The sequence below is a fragment of the Mus caroli genome, unplaced genomic scaffold (genome assembly GCF_978045245.1).
Source record: "Mus caroli unplaced genomic scaffold, Mus_caroli_1 scaffold_15, whole genome shotgun sequence".
NCBI classification, from domain to species: Eukaryota; Metazoa; Chordata; class Mammalia; order Rodentia; family Muridae; genus Mus; species Mus caroli.
The window spans coordinates 110447448-110468138 of NW_028227270.1; the positions used below are offsets into that span (position 1 = coordinate 110447448).

The following is a 20691-nucleotide window of genomic DNA, read 5'->3' on the forward strand; positions in this document are numbered from 1 at the left end:
AAGTAGATGATACACAGACACACATTCCTGCAAAATACCCACATAATAAAAAATTTAAATAATAATTTTGTCTCTTGCTATTTTTCTCCTTATATAATAGTATGTTTACATAATCTATAATATTATATACAAAGCCAAAGGGCAATTATTTAGTAGTTTTATTTAAAATAGATTTTTAACTTATTATGTTCCAATTATAGCTTCCCCTATCCCAAGTCCTCCCCCACTTCCCCATCAACCCAAATCTACACCCTTTCTTTCTCCTTCTCTTTCTCATTAGGATTGAAAGAGGAATCTAAAAATAGTAATAACAATGAAATTAAATTAAACAAACAAGCCAGAACAGGGCAAAGCAAATAAGAAATAAAAAAAAGTTCAAGTTTTATACACAGACACAGAGACACATATATTCTACTACACAGAGATCCCATAAAAAGCACTATCTTAGGGTTTCTATTGCTGTAAAGAGATATCATGACTACTGCAACTCTTATAAAGGAAAACATTTAATTAGGGCTGGCTTACAGTTTCAGAGGTTTAGTCCATTATCATCATGGTGGGAAGCATGGTGGCACCCAGGCAGACATGGTGCTGAAAAAGGTGATGAGAGCTCTGCATCTGGATCTTCAGGCAACAGGGAGTAAATGCTCCACTGGGCATGATTTGAATATCTGAGACCTCAACTCTACCCAGAATGACACACTTGCTCCAACAATGCCACACCTACTCCAACAAGGCCACACCTAAGAGTGTCACACTTCCTAATAGTACCACTTCCTATGGGCCAATGGGTCCATTTTATTCAAACCACCACAAACAAATGCAGAAATCATAGATCTAGGAGGAAAAACAAAAAAGCTGTAACAAAGATCCTTCAAAAACACCACTAAGTTCATTTTGTGTTTGCCATCTACTGCCGAGCATAGAACCTGGTCCTAAGAGTGTTTTGTATGCCCAATGAGACTCTGTTGGAGAAAACTAATTTTTCATTTGTGAGTGACTATCAGTTGGAGAATGCATCTGGATTAAGGATGTGAGCTCTCAGTACTGGCATCTCCTCAGGCTCACACCTGTGCAGGCTCTGTGCATGCTGCCACAGTCTCTTTTCGTTAATTGTGTTCATTGTCCTGTGCATTGGTCATACTGTGTCTAAGGAGGCCTTGTTTTCTTGATACTCTCCTCCTCTGGCTCTTACAATCTCTCTGCTTCCTCTTCCTCAGGGTTCTCTGGGCCATGAGAGGAGGCATTTGATGAAGAGATTCCACTTAGGATTGAGTGTTCCAAGGCCTCACACTGTCTGCATGTTCTCCGGTTGTGGGTCTCTGTATTGATTCTCATCTACTACTTAAGAATGGGAAGCTTCTCTGATGATGGGTGGACAAAACACTGATCTATGAGTGTAGCAGAATATCATTAGGAGTCATTTTATTGTTACATTCCTTTAGCAGAACAGTAGTATTTGGGTTTCCCCTCGGTCGCTGGCCTATCTAGTCTGAGGTTTTTGGTCGCCTGTGTAGTGTTGAGGATGGGTTCCATCCCATAGAGGGGACCTTAAATCCGACCAGATATTGGTTGGTTATCTACACAAACTTTGTGCCACTACTGTACCAGTGTATAGTGCAGAAATTTAGATCTAAGGTTTTGTAGCTGGTTGTTGTTTATCTTTCTTTTCTGATAGTAGACAGAGTGCCTTCCAGTATCATGAACACTAGTCAGTAGGGATAAAGACTCTAGGTAGACACCAGGTCCAATTCTCCATGAGTTCAATGAGTTGTGTAGGTATTGCTTTCAACAATAAGGTCTTACCATCAGTTTGTAGAGATTAATTAATAGCCTTAACAATAGCCTGGGTTTTCTAGGGTTCCCATGGGGCCCCTTTGGCTAACAACTTGATTAAATATCATCCATTTCCAGAACTGGAGGCTTCCGGCTTCCTTTATTGATAAGAGATGCCTAATTGGGACTCAATCTGTCCTGTTATTTGGCAAATCCATTTGGATCACCTTCGTGTGTGTGTGTGTGTGTGTGTGTGTGTGTGTGTGTGTTTTATTCCTGTGAAGAGACACTATGACTAAAGCAACTCTTATAGGAGAAAGCATTTAATTTGGGGCTTGCTTACAGCTTCAGAGGTTTAGTCATTTATAATCATGGCAGGGAGCATGGTAGCAGGCAGGAAGGTGCTAAACAACTGCAGTTTAGAGCTACATCTTAATATCTAGGGAGAGAGACAGACAGACACAGAGAGAGAAAAAGACAGAGACACTCTAGGCTTGGTGTAGGCTTTTGAACTCTCACAACATACCCCCAGAAACACACTTTCTCCAACAAGACCATGCATCCTAATCCTTCTAATTCTTCTAATCCTAATCTATGAGTCTCTGGTGGCCAGTCTAATTCAAATCACCGCTATACAGACAGACATAGATATAGATATAGATATAGATATAGATATAGATATAGATATAGATATAGATATAGATATGGATATGGATATGGATATGGATATGGATATGGATATGGATATGGATATGGATATGGATATAGGTATAGATTATATAGATATAGATGATATAGATATTTGAAAGCTTTTACTATATTAGGTTTCTATAGGATTTCAAATAGCTCTTAGATTTAGTTGTCTATTCTTCCATCCACACTCTGCTCTTCCCTCCCCAACCTATTTGTTCCTCCATTCAAGTCACCCCATGCAACCACAGCTGTCTAGTCTACTTCCACTTCCAAGGATGATCCAATGATCCCCCTTAATGCTCTATTCTATAGCTAACATTTGTGGTTATTTGGATTGTAACCTGTATATTAAAGACATAAAAGTAAACATACACATATAAGCAAATACATACCATATTTGCATTGTGTGGGTCTGAGTTACTTAACCAGGATAGGTTTTTTTTTCTAGGTCTATCAATTTACCTACAGATACTATGATTTTATTTTTTAATAGCTGAGTAATATTCCATTGTGTCAATGTACCACATTTTCTTTATCTGTACATCTATTTTAGTCTGTTTCCAATTTCTGGCTATTATAGCAGCAATGAACATGGCTAACCAAGTGTCTCTATATTAGGATGTAAAGTCCTTTTGGTGTACTCCCAAGAGTGTTATACCTAGATCTCAGGAACCAATACACTGATTTTCATACTTGCTGTGCCAGCTTGTACTCCCACCGCCAATGGAAGAATGCTTCCCTAACTCCACATCCTCACCAGCATGAGCCACCTCCTTTTTTTAAAATTCTGGCTATTCTGACTGATGTAAGATGGAATCTTGAAATAGTTTTGATTTGCATTTCCCTGATGGCTGAGGATGTTAAATATTTCTTTAAGTGTTTCTCAGCCATTTGTGTTTCCTCATTGAGAATTCCCTATTTAGATCTATAGTCTATTTTTAATTTTGATTGTTTCCTTGATATGCTGTTGTTGTTCTTTACATAGTCTAGATCTTAGCTCTCTATTGGATGTGTAGTTAGTAAAAATATTTTCTCATAGCCTCATGTTCTATCAGAATGATGGTGTCCTTTGCCATACAGAAGCTTTGCAGGTTTATGAGGTCTCATTTATTAATGTTGGTTTTCGTGCCTGTGCCATTGGTGTTCTGTTTAGAGAGTCTTTTCCTATGCCAATGTGTTGAAGACTATTCCCACTTTCTCTTCTATCAGGTTCAGTGTATCTAACCTTGTGTTGGAGTCTTTGATCTACTTAAAGTTGAGTTTTATGCAAGGTGGTAAATATGGATCTATTTGCATTCTTCTACATGCAGCCATCCAGTTTGACCAGGATCATTTGTTGAAAATGCTCTGTAGCCAACATCAAAGTAAATGGTAAGAAGTTGGAAGCAATCCCAATAAATCAGGGACTAGACAAGGCTTTCCACTTTCTCCCTACCTATTCAATATAGTACTTGAAGTTCCTAGCCAGAGTAATTCGACAACAAAAGGAGATCAAGGGGATACAAATTGAAAAGGAATAAGTCAAAATATCACTATTTGAGGATGATATGATAGTATATATGTGACGCTAAAAATTCCACCAGAGAACTCCTAAACCTGATAAACAGCTTCAGTGAAGTAACTGGATATAAAATTAACTCAAACAAGTCAATGGCCTTTCTCTACACAAAGGATAAACAGGCTGAGAAAGAAATTAGGGAGACAACACCCTTCACAAGTAATATAAAATACCTTGGCATGACTCTAACTAAGGAAGTGAAAGATCTGTATGATAACAACTTCAAGTCTCTGAAGAAAGAAATTAAAGAATATCTCAGAAGATGGAAAGACCTCCCATGCTCATAGATTGGCAGGATCAATATAGTAAAAATGGCTATCTTGCTAAAAGCAATCTACACATTCAATGCAATCCCCATCAAAATCCCAACTCAATTCTTCAATGAATTAGAAACGGCAATCTGCAAATTCTTCTGGAATAACAAAAAACCTAGGATAGCAAAAACTCTTCTCAAGGATAAAAAAAACCTCCGGTGGAATCACCATGCCTGACTGAAAGCTGAACTACAGAGCAATTGTGATAAAAAAAAAAAAAAAAAAAAAAAAAAAAAAAAAAAAAAAAAAAAAAAAAAAAACATGGTACTAGTATAGCTACAGACAAGTAGACCAATGGAATAGAATTGAAAACCCAGAAATGAACCCACACCAATGGTCACTTGATCTTTGAGGAGGGAGCTAAAACCATCCAGAGGAAAAAAGACAGCCTTTTCAACAAATGGTGCTGGCACAACTGGCAGTTATCATGTAGAAGAATGCAAATTGATCCATTCTTATCTCCTTGTACTAAGGTCAAATCTAAGTGGATCAAGGAACTCCACATAAAACCAGAGACAGTGAAACTTACAGAGGAGAAAGTGGGGAAAAGCCTCAAAGATATGGGCTCAGGGGGAAAATTCCTGAATAGAAAAGCAATGGCTTGTGCTGTAAGATCAAGAATCTACAAATGGGGCCTCATAAAATTGCAAAGCTTCTGTAAGGCAAAAGACACTGTCAATAAGATAAAAAGGCCACCAACAGATTGGGAAAAGATCTTCATCAATCCTAAATCAGATAGGGGACTAATATCCAATATATATAAAGAACTCAAGAAGGTGGACTCCAGAAAATCAAATAACTCCATTGAAAAATGGGGTACAGAGCTAAACAAAGAATTCTCACCTGAGGAATACCAAATGGCTGAGAAGCACCTGAAAAAATGATCAGCATCCTTAATCATGAGGGAAATGCAAATCAAAACAACCCTGAGATTCCACCTCACACCAGTCAGAATGGCTAAGATCAAAAATTCAGGTAACAGCAGATGCTGGCAAGGATGTGGAGAAAGAGGAACACTCCTCCATTGTTGGTGGGATTGCAAGCTTGTACAACCACTCTGGAAATCAGTCTGGCTGTTCCTCAGAAAATTGGACATAGTACTACCGGAGGATCCCTCAATACCTCTCCTGGGCATATATCAAAAAGATGTTCCAACATGTAATAAGGACACATGCTCCACTATGTTCATAGCAGCCTTATTTATAATATCCAGAAGCTGGAAAGAACCCAGATGCCCTTCAACAGAGGAATGGATACAGAAAATGTGGTTCGTTTACACAATGAAGTACTACTCAGCTATTAAAAAGAATGAATTTATGAAATTCCTAGGCAAATGGATAGACCTGGAGGGTATCATCCTGATTGAGGTAACCCAATCACAAAAGAACTCACATGATATGTACTCACTGATAAGTGGATATTAGCCCAGAAACTTAGAATACCCAAGATACAAGTTGCAAAACACATGAAACTCAAGAAGAATGAAGACCAAAGTGTAGTCACTTTGCCCCTTCTTAGAATTGGGAACAAAACACCCATGGAAGGAGTTACAGAGACAAAGTTTGGAGCTGAGAGGAAAGGATGGACCATCTAGAAACTGCCGCACCCAGGGATCCATCCCATAATCAGCTTCCAAATGCAGACACCATTGCATACGCCAGCAAGATTTTGCTGAAAGAACCCTGATATAGCTGTCTCTTGTGAGGCTATGCCAGTGCCTGGCAAACACAGAAGTGGATGCTCACAGTCAGCTATTGGATGGACCACAGGGCCCCCAATGGAGGAGCTAGAGAAAGTACCCAAGGAGCTAAAGGGGTCTGCAACCCTATTGGTGGAAAAAAAAATATAAACAAACCAGTACCCGCAGAGCTTGTGTCTCTAGCTGCATATGTAGCAGAAGACGGCCTAGTCGGCCATCATTGGGAGGAGAGGCCCCTTGGTCTTGCAAACTTTATATGCCTCAGTACAGGGGAATACCAGGGCCAAGAAGTGGGAGTGGGTAGGTAGGGGAGTAGGGGGGAGGGTATGGGGGACTTTTGAGATAGCATTTGAAATGTAAAATAAGAAAATACCTAATAAGAAAGAAAGAAAGAAAGAAAGAAAGAAAGAAAGAAAGAAAGAAAGAAAGAAAGAAAAGAAAAGAAAAGAAAGAAAAGAAAGAAAAGAAAGAAAAGAAAGAAAAGAAAGAAAAGAAAGAAAAGAAAGAAAAGAAAGAAAAGAAAGAAAGAAAGAAAGAAAGAAAGAAAGAAAGAAAGAAAGAAAGAAAATGCTGTCTTTTCCCCAATGTGTATTTCTGCCTTCTTTATCAAAATTCAGGTGTCCAACATGTCTGGGTCTTTGATTCAGTTGCACTCATCAACATGTCTATTTTTATGCCATATCATACTGTTTTTATTACTATTGCTCTGTAATACAGTGTAAGGCTGAGGAATGGTGATACCTCCAGTAGTTCATTCAGAATTGTTTTAGATATCATGGAGTTTTTGTTCTTTCCATATGAAGCTGAAATTGTTCTTTCAAGTTCTATGAAGAATTGTTTTAGAATTTTAATGAAGATTGCATTGAATTTATAGATGGCTTTGGTAGGATGGCCAGTTTTACTATGTTAATCCTACCAATCCATCAGCATAGGAGATAATTCCATCGTCTGATATTTTCTTCAGTTTCATTCACTTTCTTGATTAAAATTATCCCCTGATTTTTCCTCACATTTTTTATTAGATATTTTCTTCATTTACATTTCAAATGCTATTCCAAAAATCTCCTATACCCTCCCTCTGCCCTGCTCCCCTACCCACTCACTCCCACTTCTTGGCCCTGGTATTCCCCTGTACTGAGGCATATAAAGTTTGCTAGACCAAGGGGCCTCTCTTCCCAGTAATGGCTGACTAGGCCATTGTACTGGCTAATTTTGTGTCAACTTGACACAGGCTGGAGTTATCACAGAGAAAGGAGCTTCAGTTGGGGAGATGCCTCCATGAGATCCAGCTGTAAGGCATTTTGTCAATTAGTGATCAAGGGGGAAAGGCCCCTTGTGGGTGGGACCATCCCTGGGCTGGTAGTCTTGAGTTCTATAAGAGAGCAGGCTGAGCAAGCCAGGGGAAGAAAGCCAGTAAAGAACATCCCTCCATGGCCTCTGCATCAGCTCCTGCTTTCTTACCTGCTTGAGTTCCAGTCCTGACTTCCTTGGTGATGAACAGCATTATGGAAGTGTAAGCTGAATAAACCCTTTCCTCCCCAACTTGCTTCTTGGTCATGATGTTTGTGCAGGAATAGAAACCCTGACTAAGACAGCCATCTTCTGCTACATATGCAGCTAGAGACATGAGCTCTGGGGGTACTGATTAGTTCATATTGTTGTTCCACCTATAGAGTTGCAGACCCTTTCAGCTCTTGGGTACTTTCTCTAGCTCCTATATTGGGGGCCCTGTGTTCCATCCTATAGATGACTGTGAGCATCCACTTATGTATTTGCCAGGCACTGGCAAAGCCTCACAGGAGAAGGCTATTGTAAAAAAAGGATTATTGTCTACCTGATTTCTTTCTCAGTCTGTCATTTGTATATAAGAAGGTTACTGATTTTTGTGTTTTTATCAACTGTAGTAGTTTCCTGATGGAAATTTTAGAGTCACTTATGTACACAATTACATCATCTGCAAAGAAAGATGCCGCAACATCTTCCCTTCCTATTTTTATTTCTTTGATCTTTCAGCTGTCCTATTGCTCTAACTAAGACTTAAAATACTACGTTGAATAAATATGGAGAAAGTGGGCAGCCTTGTCTTGTTCCTGATTTTAGTGGAAATGCTTTAGTTTCTCTCCCTTTAAGTTGATGTTGGCTACTGGCTTGCTGTAAACTGACTATTATGCTTAGGTATCCCTAATCTCTCCAGGACTTTTATCATAAAGGAGTGTTAGATTTTGTCAAAGATTTTTTTCTGCGTCTAATGATGCTTCAGTCTGTTTATATGGTGTATTACATTATTGACTTATGTCTGTGAACCATCCCTGTATCTCTGGGGTGAAACCTACTTGATTATGGTAGATTATCTTTTTTTACATCTTCCTGGATTTGGTTTGCATGGATTTTATTGAGGACTATTGCATATATGTTTATAAGGGAAACTAGCCTGTAATTCTCTTACTTTTTGAGACCTTATGTGGTTTGGGTATCAGGATAATTTGTGGTGTTGAAAAAAGAACTGGGCAATGCTTCTTCTGTTTCTACTACTGTGTGGAATAACTTGAAGAGTATTGGCATTAATTCTTTGAAAGTCTCGTAGAATTCTGCACTAAAACCACCTTTCCCTGGGCTGTTTGGGGGGGGGGACTTTTCACTACTGTTTCTATTTCTCTGGGGGTTATAGATCTGTTTAAGTTGCTTATCAGATCTTGATATAACTTCCTTAGATGGTATATATCAAGAAAATTATCCATTTCTTTTAGATTTTCCAATTTGATGTAGCATAGTTTTTTTTTTTAAGTATATCCTTATGATTCTCTGGACTTGCTTGGTATCTGTTGTTATGTCCCGCTTTTGTCTCTAATTTTGTTAATTTCTACCTTCTCCATCAGTCTTTTAACTAATTTGGCTAAGAATTTGTCAATACTAGTGATTTTTCTCAAAGAACTTTGTTTCACTGATTCTTTAGATTTTCTTGCTTGTTTGTTTATATGTTTCTATTTTCTTGATTTCATCTCAGAATTTAATTATTTCCTCCCATATACTTTTCAGCCATTATTTCTTCTTTTTACTCTGGGGCTTTCAGGTATGCTGTTATATTACTAATGTGCGATCTCTCCAATTTTTTATACAGGCACTTAGTGCTATGAACTTTCTTCATCGTGTCCCATAAGTTTGGATATGTTTTATTTCCATTTTTATTCAGTTCTAGAATATCTTTAATTTATTTGTTAATCTTTACTTTGACCAATTTTTATTCAGTAGAGAGTTGTTCAGTTTCTATGACTTTGTAGACTTTATACTGTCTCTATTGTTGTTAAAGTCCAGCTTTAATCCATGGTGGTCTGATAAGATACAGGATATTATTTCAATTATTTTCGTGTATCTGTTGAGACTTGCTTTGTGTCTGAGAATGTGGTCAACTTTGGAGAAGGTTCCATGAGGTTCTGGGAAGAAGGTAAACACTTTTGTTTGTGTGTTTGGGTGAAATGTTCTATAAATGTCTGTTCAGTATATTTGGTTTAAAGACATCCTTTAGCTCCAGTATCTTTTAGTTTAGCTTTTGTCTCCATGACCTGTCTATTGGTGAAAGTGGGATATTAAAGTCACACACTATCACTGTTTGAGGGTCAATATGTGATTTCAGCTGTAGTTCTCTTTCTTTTATGAACTTGGATGCCATTGTGTTTGATGCATAGATATTTAGAATCAGAATGTCCTATTGGTAGATTTTTTGATAAGTATATAGTGCCCTTCCCTATCTCTTCTGATTAGTTACTCATTAAATGGTTCTGTTTTGTTTATTTGTTTATTTGTTTTGGCAGATATTAAAATGGCTAAACAGGATTGTTTCTTGGGTCCATTTTCTTGGAATATCTTTTGCCATTCTTTTGTTCTGAGGTGATGTCTGTCCTTGATATTAAGGTATGTTTCTTGCATGCACCAAAAGGATGGATCCTGTTTTCCTATCCTATTTGTTATTCTGTGTCTTTTTATTGGGGAATTGAGACCATTGATGTTGAGAGTTATCAATGAGCAGCACTTACTGATTCCCATTATTTTGTTGTTCTGTTGTTGAGATTTTTTTTGTCTTTTGATTTTCTGATCTGAGATTGTTTATTTCTTATGTTTTCTTGAGTGTAGTTTATCTCTTCAAGTTGAAGTTTTTCTTTTAGTGCCTTCTGTGGTACTGCATTTGTAATAGATATTGCTTAACTTTGGTTTTATCATATAATGTCCATCTTCTCCAAATATGTTGACTTAAAATTTTGCTGGGTATAGTAATCTAGGATGGCATCTGTGTTGAAGAGTCAAATGTTATTCAAATAGGCCTGCCTTTATATGTTACATGGTATTTTCCCTTGCAGCTTTTAATATTCTTTTTTTATTTTCTACAATTAGTGTTTTGATCAGTAAGCATCAAAAGGAATTTCATTTCTGGTCTAGTCTCTGGTGTTCTGCAGTATTCTTGTATTTTGATAACCTTCTTTAGGTTAGAGAAATTTTCTTCTATGATTTTGTTGAATATGTTTTCTGTGCCTTTGACCTGGGTTTCTTCTCCTCCCTCTATTCCTATTATTCATAGATTTGGTCTTTTCATGGTTTCCCAGATTTTCTGGACGTTTTGTGCATGTAACATTTTTTTAAAACTAGATATTCATTTCTCTATTTTGCCTCCAAAGTCTGAGATTCTCTCTTTTATCTCTTGTTCTCTATTGGTGAGGTTTGCCTCCAAGACTTCTGTTTGAGTCCCTAAATTTTTCAATTCAAATTTCAATTTCAATGTTCACTCAAATTTGTGTTTTCTTTAGTGATTCCATTTCCACTTTCATACCTTTAGCAGTTTTCTTCATTTTACTTCACTGTTTGTGATTTCAAAGATTCCATTGATAGACTTATTTGAATACTCTTTAAGGTCCTTGAACATATACATATTTTGAATTCCTTGTCTTGTGCTTCAATTATATTGCACTTCTCAGAGCCTACATAGTGTTAACATACTGTCCTGGCTGTTGATTGGGTTTTTACTCTAGCATCTACACATTTGCATTGAGGATGATGGTCATTCTAGGTATTGATATCTGCTCTTGTCCTTGTTGGGTAGATCTCCCATTCCTTGGTTTCTGTTGCCTTCTCTGAATCTTAGGAGCATGCAGTAGTTATAGCTTGCCTGGTAGATAGTACTTCTGGGTCCATACCAGATGTGGGCACTGAGGGTCTTAAGTAAAATGTGTTCTAGGTTTTAGAAGCTGATTTGCAGAAATAGAAATGAGATAGAAGGGCAAGGAGGAGTATGTGCTGCTGATAGGATCCATAGGAGGAAGAAAAGCTTCATCTGCCAAGAGAATCTGGAGTTCATAGGGAATGGAAGCAGAAAGGGAAGATGGACCCCTGCAGGTGGTCTGGGGCTCAGCATGAGAGTGGGTAATCAGATTCCCTGGCTGGCACAGTCATTGGTGGGAGGGGTGTGATAAGGAAGGGAGGCTGTAGGAGAAGATCTGCTTAGTCCCCTACAGTGGGGCAGAAAGGAGGGAGAGGTACAAAGTTGGGGGTAAAACTGGGGAAGTGGAATTGGAGGATGAGAAAGAGAGTGAAAATCACCTACCTGATCTCCTGGCTGACACTTCCTGACAACACCACTACCTTTTCCTACATTGTCTCCTGACCAACCAACCACCAGTTGCTTTGATGCTCATTGATTGTGTTATTGAAGGGTAGACATGAACATGGGGATATTTGAATAAACATGAAAGTAGCTGTACTGGCTTATCTGTACTTCCCTCTGAACTGTCAGTGAGTCAAAGTGTACCCAATCTCATGACCCACCCACAAAAGAAAAAGTGTGATTTTTTTAATTTAACTTTATCCCAACAACAGTATGCTATATTAGGATTCATATAGCATTTTCAAATAAAATTTGTTCTTACTGATTCTCCCCATCCTCCTTCTCCCTTCACCCTGCACACACCTTTCTGCCTCCATGTTTCATGTGCCCTCCCCTAACCTTTCTTAACACCTCTTTTTTCCCTCTCTTGTCTTCTTTCCATAGCCTAAATTCACACCCCACACCCCTTATATCCATACATGTAAATACAATAAGCTATGATCCTCATGATAAAAAACATGTTGTTTGTGGAAAGATATGATTTTGAACTATACTTTTAAAGTCTTTTCACTTGCTTTTTCTTGTTTGTTTGTTTGTCTGTTTGTTTGTTTTCCTCTGTTAATTTTAATCAATCTTATGGCAAATTTCAGAAGATTCTAAGAGGTTCTGTAGTTGCCACATTATGTATGCTTCTAAAACTATTCTTTCAGTGGTTATTTCTATAGCTTGCTACTGCATGTGTATTTGTTTAAGATTTAATTATTTATTATGTATTCAGCATTCTGCCTGTATATATGCCTGTGGGCCAGAAGAGGTCACCAGATCTCATTATAGATGATTATGAGCTACTATACAGTTACTGAGAATTGAACTCAAGACCTCTAGCAGAGCAGCCTGTTCTCTTAACCTCTGAGCTATCTCTCCAGCCCATGTATTTATATTTTTATTTGAATGACATTATACTCGTTTGTAAGTCATTGCCATTAAAACCAACAATAAATATAATCCTTCTGAAAGTTTATATCTTCTAAAAAGCTAATTTAAAAAGATAAAGGCAAAGAGTTGGGAGTTGAGGAGATAATTCAATAAGAATTATGAATGCCTGCAAACACCAGGACCAGAGTTCAAACCCAGGAACTCATGGTAAAAGAAAAAAATAGCTGGGGATGATGACATCATGCTTGTGATCCCAATACTGGGAAGGTAGAGACAGGGCTAATGAGACAGCTTAGCCTACTTGGCTAGTTTCAGGCCAGTAACTGACAGTATCTCAAAACAGCAAAACAAAAAAAGGTAGAGAAAGCCTGGGAAGTCATATCAGAGATACAGGAGGTAAGCTTACAGAATATAGAATATATATTACAGGATATATGTATATATATATAGATATACACACACACACACATATTTACTGCAGGGGAGATCGAATTCAAGTCTAGGCAATCAAACCAGATGCAGGACAAAATGGTGCTTGAACACTGAGCAAAGGAGCCATCTCTCATCTTAGGGTCTTGGTGCCTGATATACAGGTTTAATGCTATACCTTGGGTCAGATTTGATGAACTGTACCAGAATGAGGATCCTGAATGAATGTGTCAGCAACATCCTTGAAGCCCTTTATCTCAATGAGCAATGAGGTGGTACCACAGGGTCATAATAGCTTAGCAAACATCAGCAGCTACAATATGGTTTATCCTTTTGGGGGATTTTTAGTATGTTTATTGGGTTGTTTTTCCCAAAAACTTCTCATTCAGGAAAAGATTTCCTGTAGGCTTTCACATTCTCCTCTTGAGAATCACTTATCAAGAAGATTCACCCAGGACTCAGTACATGGTACTCCAGTGTGCCAAGGCACAGAGAAGCACCCAGAACTCAAGGAATACTATATTTAGTGATTCATGCCTGCAAGTACTTTTCTATGAGTCTGATTCAGGCCATGAGAATGTGTTTGTCTTGCTTCAAAGAGACTGGTGACCTTTTCTAATATAGTCTTACTTCACTTCTGCATTTTTCTTCACTATTTATCTTTAAGCCATGTAACAACAAACTTTACCAATAGCCACAGAGCATTGCCCCACAAGCCCCACTAAGTCTGTGAGGTTGGTGATATACCTCATTGTTTGAACTGAAATAAACTGAGGAATGGGTAGAAAAAGGGGGAGTTTTAGCCTGCTCCAGACTTCTAGACACCAGGTTCAAAACTTTGCTTCTCCAGTTTCTGGGCCTTCTGGTTCCTAAGCTGGTTACTGAGCTGTATGACCTCAGAAACAACATGCAGCTTCTCTGTGTGTCAGTCTTCTTGACGCACAGGTATGATGTTAGCATCTCACAGGCACTCCGAGAGGCACTGAGCTGGAGCATGCTGAGCACATCTCCAATTTTCTTATATAGTCAGTGATGCTAACAAGCCTGTCATGCCAGTCACTTCTCTATGGAAGCTGGAACAATCACTACCGGGTACAACTGTACTGCAGGAAGCTTAGGGACCAGACTCTGAAAGCCCCATGGCTTCTCTAGAATCCCTGGTACCCATAGACCCTTTCTCCCCCACATCCTGAAGCTTGCAGTCTCCTCTTCCTGGGTCAACTGTAGAAAGCTCCTGATCATTCTGGTCTGAAAAATATCTCCCAGGTAGAGTGATGGGAGTCACAGCCCTTATTTCCCCATCTCCAAACTGTACAAATTCTCAAAAGAGAATGGCAGCCTCCTCCTCCTCCTCCTCCTCCTCCTCCTCCTCCTCCTCCTCCTCCTCCTCCTCCCAGACTGCTGATCCATGTGAGCTGACTCTGGCTTTCACCTTAAGATGCTCCCTCCCCAGTGCACAAGCAACCATGGGATGCACCTACCTTTCCTATGAACACACAAACACAACACAACACACACAGAGACATATACACGTCCGTACAGACATGTGCACACATATGTGAATATATACTACATACATATATGCATACTTACACATATGTATGCATATGCATATATGCACATATATGAAACTTACACACATATATATACACATATGCATATATACATGCATGTACATATTGCACACACACACACACCTCCAAGCTTAGCTCTTTAGCAATCTTTCTTCATAGACTTGAAGAACTGGGCATAGTCCATTCAGGAACACCCACATTCCTGCCCACTTACTACCCATGTAGCTTCACAGAAAGGACTTGCTTTTCCTGAGCTTTTTCTAGCCTATGAGATCACTCCCACACCTACTTGAAGGTTTGAACAGCTTTGTAAGCTAACGGTATGCATGGCATATGATACATTTTCTCAGTTTGCTTGGGCTATCCCAATAAAACACTGAGGGCTGGGTATCTTCCACAATGGACATTTATATCCCATGATCTTAGAGACTGAAAGCAGAGGGGCAAAGGGCTAGAAGAGTTGGCATTCTGTGAAGGCTCCAGGTCTGCTTTGAAGATGGCTGCCTTCTTGCTACGTCCTCATGTGACCTTTCCCCTGTGTGTACCTTGTTTCTCTTCCTCACTATGGAAATGAGCTCACTAATCCTTGTGGGATAGGCCCAATTCTGAGGTTCCTAGAATAATACCCTGTAATCTTATTTGAACTTCTAAACCCAGGATGCAAAGCTATGGAAGAAATCATCCAGTTGAGTACGGTGGGTTGAATGAAAGTTGCTCATCTGCTTTCCAGGGGCTGTGTTTGCTTCACCAGATTCTACTTCAGTCAGCTCAGACCGTAAGCCAGTTAAAGACCAGTTTTCCTCAGAAGTCAAATCAATACTTCTCCAGATAGCTTTTACAATGGGAGAAGCTACTAACGCAGAATTTAAAATTCATAATTAGATCTAGGTATCTATTAAAAAATCAAGGACAGAGGCTCTGATTTGCTGCTCCATGTTCACGCTGTCATGGTGAGGTAAGGGATGCAAACCTTGTATTATGGACACTAGCATTATCTTTGATAAATGAGAATGAGTGGATTTCTTTATTTTAAGTGGTGCTTCTCAGAAACATCAGTGATCTGCGAGGTTAGCATACATACCCAGGTAATGATGCATCTCCCAGGGGTATTGCTTCAGGGAAATATAAAGAATAATTATGGAGAACCAAATTCAAGCATTTGTTCCATGCAGCCATAGCGTACCCAGGAAGCAGACCACAGCACTAGCCTTCACAAAAGAAATCCACCAGAAAGAATGGTTCTGTTCAGTGTTCATGGAACTGTGAGACCCGTGGTGAGAAATATGGCCACCAGAAGTGGGAATCATTCACAAACTTACACTAAAGCAAGATATGAATGACCTTTGTCCTGGAGCTATTCGCCCTAATATAGAGCTGATATTTGTGCTGCTGCTTAAAGAACATGGCCAATTCTGTCTCAGTGGTTTGTCCAGGAAGCTCCATACAGAGCAGATATGCTGCACACTCCTATTCAGCTAGGAATAAAAAAAAATAGTCTTATGGAATGGCAGGGCTAGAAGAAGCCTCAGTCTTCATGTCTTACAGGATAGGGATGGGGTCTAATGGTCCCAAGTAAGTTGGCAAGCTGGCACTGACTGGGCACGTCGGTCTTGTCCAGGGAAGACACTCAAGTGATGTCCATGCTGAAGCTGGTTTTGGCTTCTTCCTGTGCGTTGTTTACCTAGAATCTCAGCCATGGCTCCATTATTATTGCTCCCTTCCATTTGGTTCACCATTACACAAGACCACTAAAATGTCATTAAAATCATCATTTAAATTATGACAAATTCTTTAAAACACACTCAACTGGGGCTAGGAGTGTAGCTCAGTTAGTCGAGAGCTTATCTAACATGCACAAAACACTAGGTTTGACCCTCACGCTGTACAAACAGTGTGTGGTGGCTCATGCTTTAACATCCTAGCACTCAGGAGGTAGAGACAGGGGACCAGGAGTTCAAGGACATCCTCAGTTACACAATAAATGAGGGTCTAGTTTAGAACACATGAGAACTTGTTTTGAAAATAAGTAAACCCAAGCCAATAGTTTACTGATGTGTTAGAGTCATGTCCTGGATACAATTCACTCTAGGAAGATGAGGCAGAGGGTTGCTGAGAGTCAAGGGTAGCCTGGGCTGCACAGTGAAATTTTGTCTCAAAAAAGGGCATAGTTTAAAAAAAAACCTATAGATATGTAAGAATCAAAAAAAAAAAAAAGAATCAAATACATCTATCACTTTTCCTGTCAATAGATGATGCAGGGGAAAATTTCAAACAGAAAAGGAAGTAAAAACAGACAAAATAAAAAGGGCCCTTTTGTGACTCTTCTCTTTCTTTTTTTTTAAGTAAAATGACAAATTCTGGGGTAAAAAATAGTTTTCTAAAAGGATTTGAAGAGAAAACTGGCAAGAGAGAGAATGTCAGATGACGCTGAAAGAGTGACAGCCACAGTGACAGATACCATAACTGCACGAGTGTGGGTGGGTTAGATCAGACACTGGCCTTTCACAGACACCTAACAGCTCCTGAATCACTACAGTTAAAAGCAGCCTTGGAGGTCCCTGTGCAGATGCCTGCCACTCTGAGAACATACTCTTGAGGCCATCTGCTACCAAACATGGAGCACCATGCTGCAGGTGGTACCCCCAGTGCCTCAGAGACTCATGTCACTCCGCCATTTCATGCCATCATATTGTGTCTTTGTGGTCTTTGCTAACACATATCCATGTTACAAGCTGGGTCTAGAAAAGAAAAGCTTTACATCTTTGCCTCACCAGAGATGGCATGCCAGTGGTTAAACACAGCCCAGAATGAGAGTCAGTGAGTGTTGATGGGAAGCTACCTCAGCCAGAAAAGAGCTTAGCATGCAAGCATGAAGACCTAAGTTCAATTCCCAGGCACAGGCATTTGGGGGAGGCAGGGACTGAGTAAATAGAAAAGCTAGGCATGATGAGATGAGTTTGTGACCCCAAATCTGGGGCAGATTCCTCAGGCTGGTTGGCCAACCAGCCTACATTACTCAGTAAGTTTCAATTCAGTAGAGAACCTGGCTCAAAGGGTAGATGAAAGGTTCCTAAGAAATAACACCTGAGGTTGCCCTTTGCTTCCACAACCACAGGAGCATGTGTGCATCTGTGTTTACACACATGGAAAAGGAGTCGGCAGGGGATATATAGGTGGCACAAAGGAAAAGGTGATTGCCTTATACACATGAGGACCAGAGTTCTAATACTATGACACCCATTTTTTTAAAAAGCCAGATATGGCTATGCAAGGTTGCAATCCCACTTAGCTTTGCAGGATGGCAACAGGTGCTTCCCAAGAGCTTCCTAGCCAGCCATTCTGGTCAAAATGGTGAACTTACAGTTCCAAGAGAGACCCCGTTTCAAAACAATAAGACAGAGAGTTACAGAGGCAGATATATGTCTTTGTCTTGCTCTGGCCTCTGGATTCCAGTGACTATAATAGGTGACCAGATGCTTCAAACTCCTGACATCTTGACCTTTCCACTGTGATAGACTAGACATACCTGCACTGTGAGCAAAATAAACCCTTTCTCATTCCTTTGTCAGGTCATCTTATCTCAGCGACCAAGAGTTACTAAGAACACAGTGGGTGGTAAGTACAGTAAGAATGATCTGATGGCACCAAACTGTATGTTCAAACATGAATAGCATGGCTAATGTCATGTTTTCCATATTTACCATTGGTTTATATTTTAATATTTTTATTATTTTGAGAACTTTATGCAGCACATTTTGATTATATCCATCTCTGCCCCAATTTCTCCCAGACCCACTCTCAACTCATACAATGTCAAGTTGTCTATCTGTCTTTCTGTTTTCAGCCTGTCAAGTCCAATTTGCATTGCTCAGTTAGGAAGGTGTAAGGCCTGGTCTGCAGTATGGTAGATTATTCAGGTGTCCCACCATTAAAGAAAATTGTCTTTTCCTTCTTCCAGCAACTCTCAAATGCCAATAGCTCTGCAGTTAGAGCTGGGCTTTTGTACCACAGTCTCTGTGAGCTTATATGTATATCTGCCCAGTGTTGTCCGGAAAACACTGTTTCTATGAAGTCATCTATACCTCTAGCTCTTACCATCTTTCCACCCCTCTTCACCATAAGCCTTGGTGTGGGGAGCAGGGACATGACACAGTTGTCCATTAGGAATGCACATGCCATAGACTTTTATTCTCTACGTGTTAACCAGTTGTGAGATTTGTGTTAACTGCCACCAAACACAAGAAGGAGTTTCTCTAATGAGGGCTAATCTATGGGTACAACACTAAATCATTAAGAATCATTTTAATATTATGCTAGTTAGCAGACCTACTACTATTTACCACTTTTTAATTTTTTTTTAATGATACATAATTAGCCAGGCAAAGTAATGCATGCTTGCAATCCCAGTACTCAAGGGTGGAAACATGCAGATTACATTAAGTTTGAAACTAGCTGGAGCTAGTAGCAAGATCCTGTCTCAAAATAATACAAAATTTTACCTACTCATGGCACCACCCCATTCAGTAACAAACAATTTGAGGATTGGATCTCTTTTATATTTTGACCACTGTTCTCAGTGGTATATATGTGGCAGCCACCATCAAGGTTAATCTACAGTCAATGAAACTTGTATTTTTTTTAAAAGGGATTATAGAAGCAGAATTACCTATGTCTGCAGGGTTATGAAAATGAAAAGAATGAGGAACAGGAAAAGCAGTCACTAAGAAAGTAAGGAAACACAGCCTTAGGGTGTTCCATCACATGCATTTTGGATATAGATGGAAACAAGTGTGACCTTGAACAAAAGAGACCTCTGAGCAATACTAGAAGTAGGAATGACATAAGATGAGAGACACTGCATCAGTCTACTGGGAAAAAAGAGAGAAAATATCATTTCTACAATTGAGGGAAAGGTAGGAATAACTGGAAATAACAAAATACAATAATAAATATTAATTGAGTTATTATTATTATTAAAAACCACACTAAACATAAGCTGCAGTGCTGGCCTGTGGAAGAACTCACAAGTCTTACTGCAGGAGCCAAAGGCAACATATGGAGAAAATATAAAAATATGCTCCCTAGAGATGCTGCCTCATCAGATGTCAAGCTAAACCTAGATGAAGCAAAGCAAGGTGACTCTAACAGACCTAAGGCCACTCGCAGATCCAAGGGCAAAAGCTGAGACAGCTGGGGACTGAAACATCTCCTGTCACTGATGGCTGGAGTAGATGGCATTGAGAAATGAAAGGGGGAATGTAGTCACTCCTTGATGTTTACTATGCCTGACCTGGAAGTGTAGGGACGCATGTAACCCTGAGCATGGTGGTGCATGCTTGCAATTCCAGCACTGGGAGATAGAGAAATCTCTGAGGCTTGCTGGCTAGACAGCTTCGACAGCCTATCCTACCAGGGGAGCTCTAGGCCAGGGAGAGCCCTGTGTCAAAACGACACAGTCAATGGCTCCTGAAGAATGACACCTGCGGCTGATCTCTGGCCTCCATGTGTACATGCACATACCAAAACAAATATAAACAAGCATACACAGTAATAACAATAAAGATAAAATGAGAGTAGGGATTAGCCCCAACTCTCATTACTGAGACATCCGCGGACAACACAGCAATGACAGTGAGAATGCCCACAGGTCAGTAAAGTGCACCGACATAAACCACTCCAGAGACTGTTTCATGGAACCTTGTCTGTTTTAATGTATGTGTACATCTACTTATGTAGTAGAATCCTATCAACTCTGATTGGTTAGCACATTACCTTGGATATGTGGAACATGGACATTAAAGGAGAATGGAGACCATGGAGAGTGGAGACCAGCTATTGGCTACTCAAGCCAGAATTCAGTGTTCTGACTTTCTGGGGCATGGTGTGCCATGCGTCTTATTCAGAACCACAGTGTGCCAAGTAGGCTAGCTGCCAGGCCATGCCTACATTTTCTCTTCTAAGTTCCTCCTTTGAAATGGTCTGGGGTCCATTTCCTTTGGTGGAGCTGGTCCATTCCCCTGCCTCAGTCCCCATGGTGACAGAGATTAAATCATGGTTTTTGCATCCCTGGTATTTTGTACACCAAGGATGTATTTAAATGGATGGCTGAAGATTGGACAGTT

At 39.6% G+C, this 20691-nt stretch overlaps 1 protein-coding gene across 5 annotated transcripts in view; it reads left to right on the top strand.

The window, feature by feature from the left end:
• Chrm3 (cholinergic receptor muscarinic 3) overlaps positions 1-20691 on the top strand; it is a 475736-nt gene that overhangs the window by 382754 nt on the left and 72291 nt on the right. Inside the window, exon 5 of one of the 5 annotated variants that reach the window (XM_029468252.2) lies at positions 18139-18184. The exons of the other annotated variants lie outside the window; for them this stretch is intronic. The gene's annotated coding sequence lies outside the window, so the exon portion shown is untranslated. The remainder of the gene's footprint in view (positions 1-18138; positions 18185-20691) is intronic. 5 annotated transcript variants of the gene reach the window in all.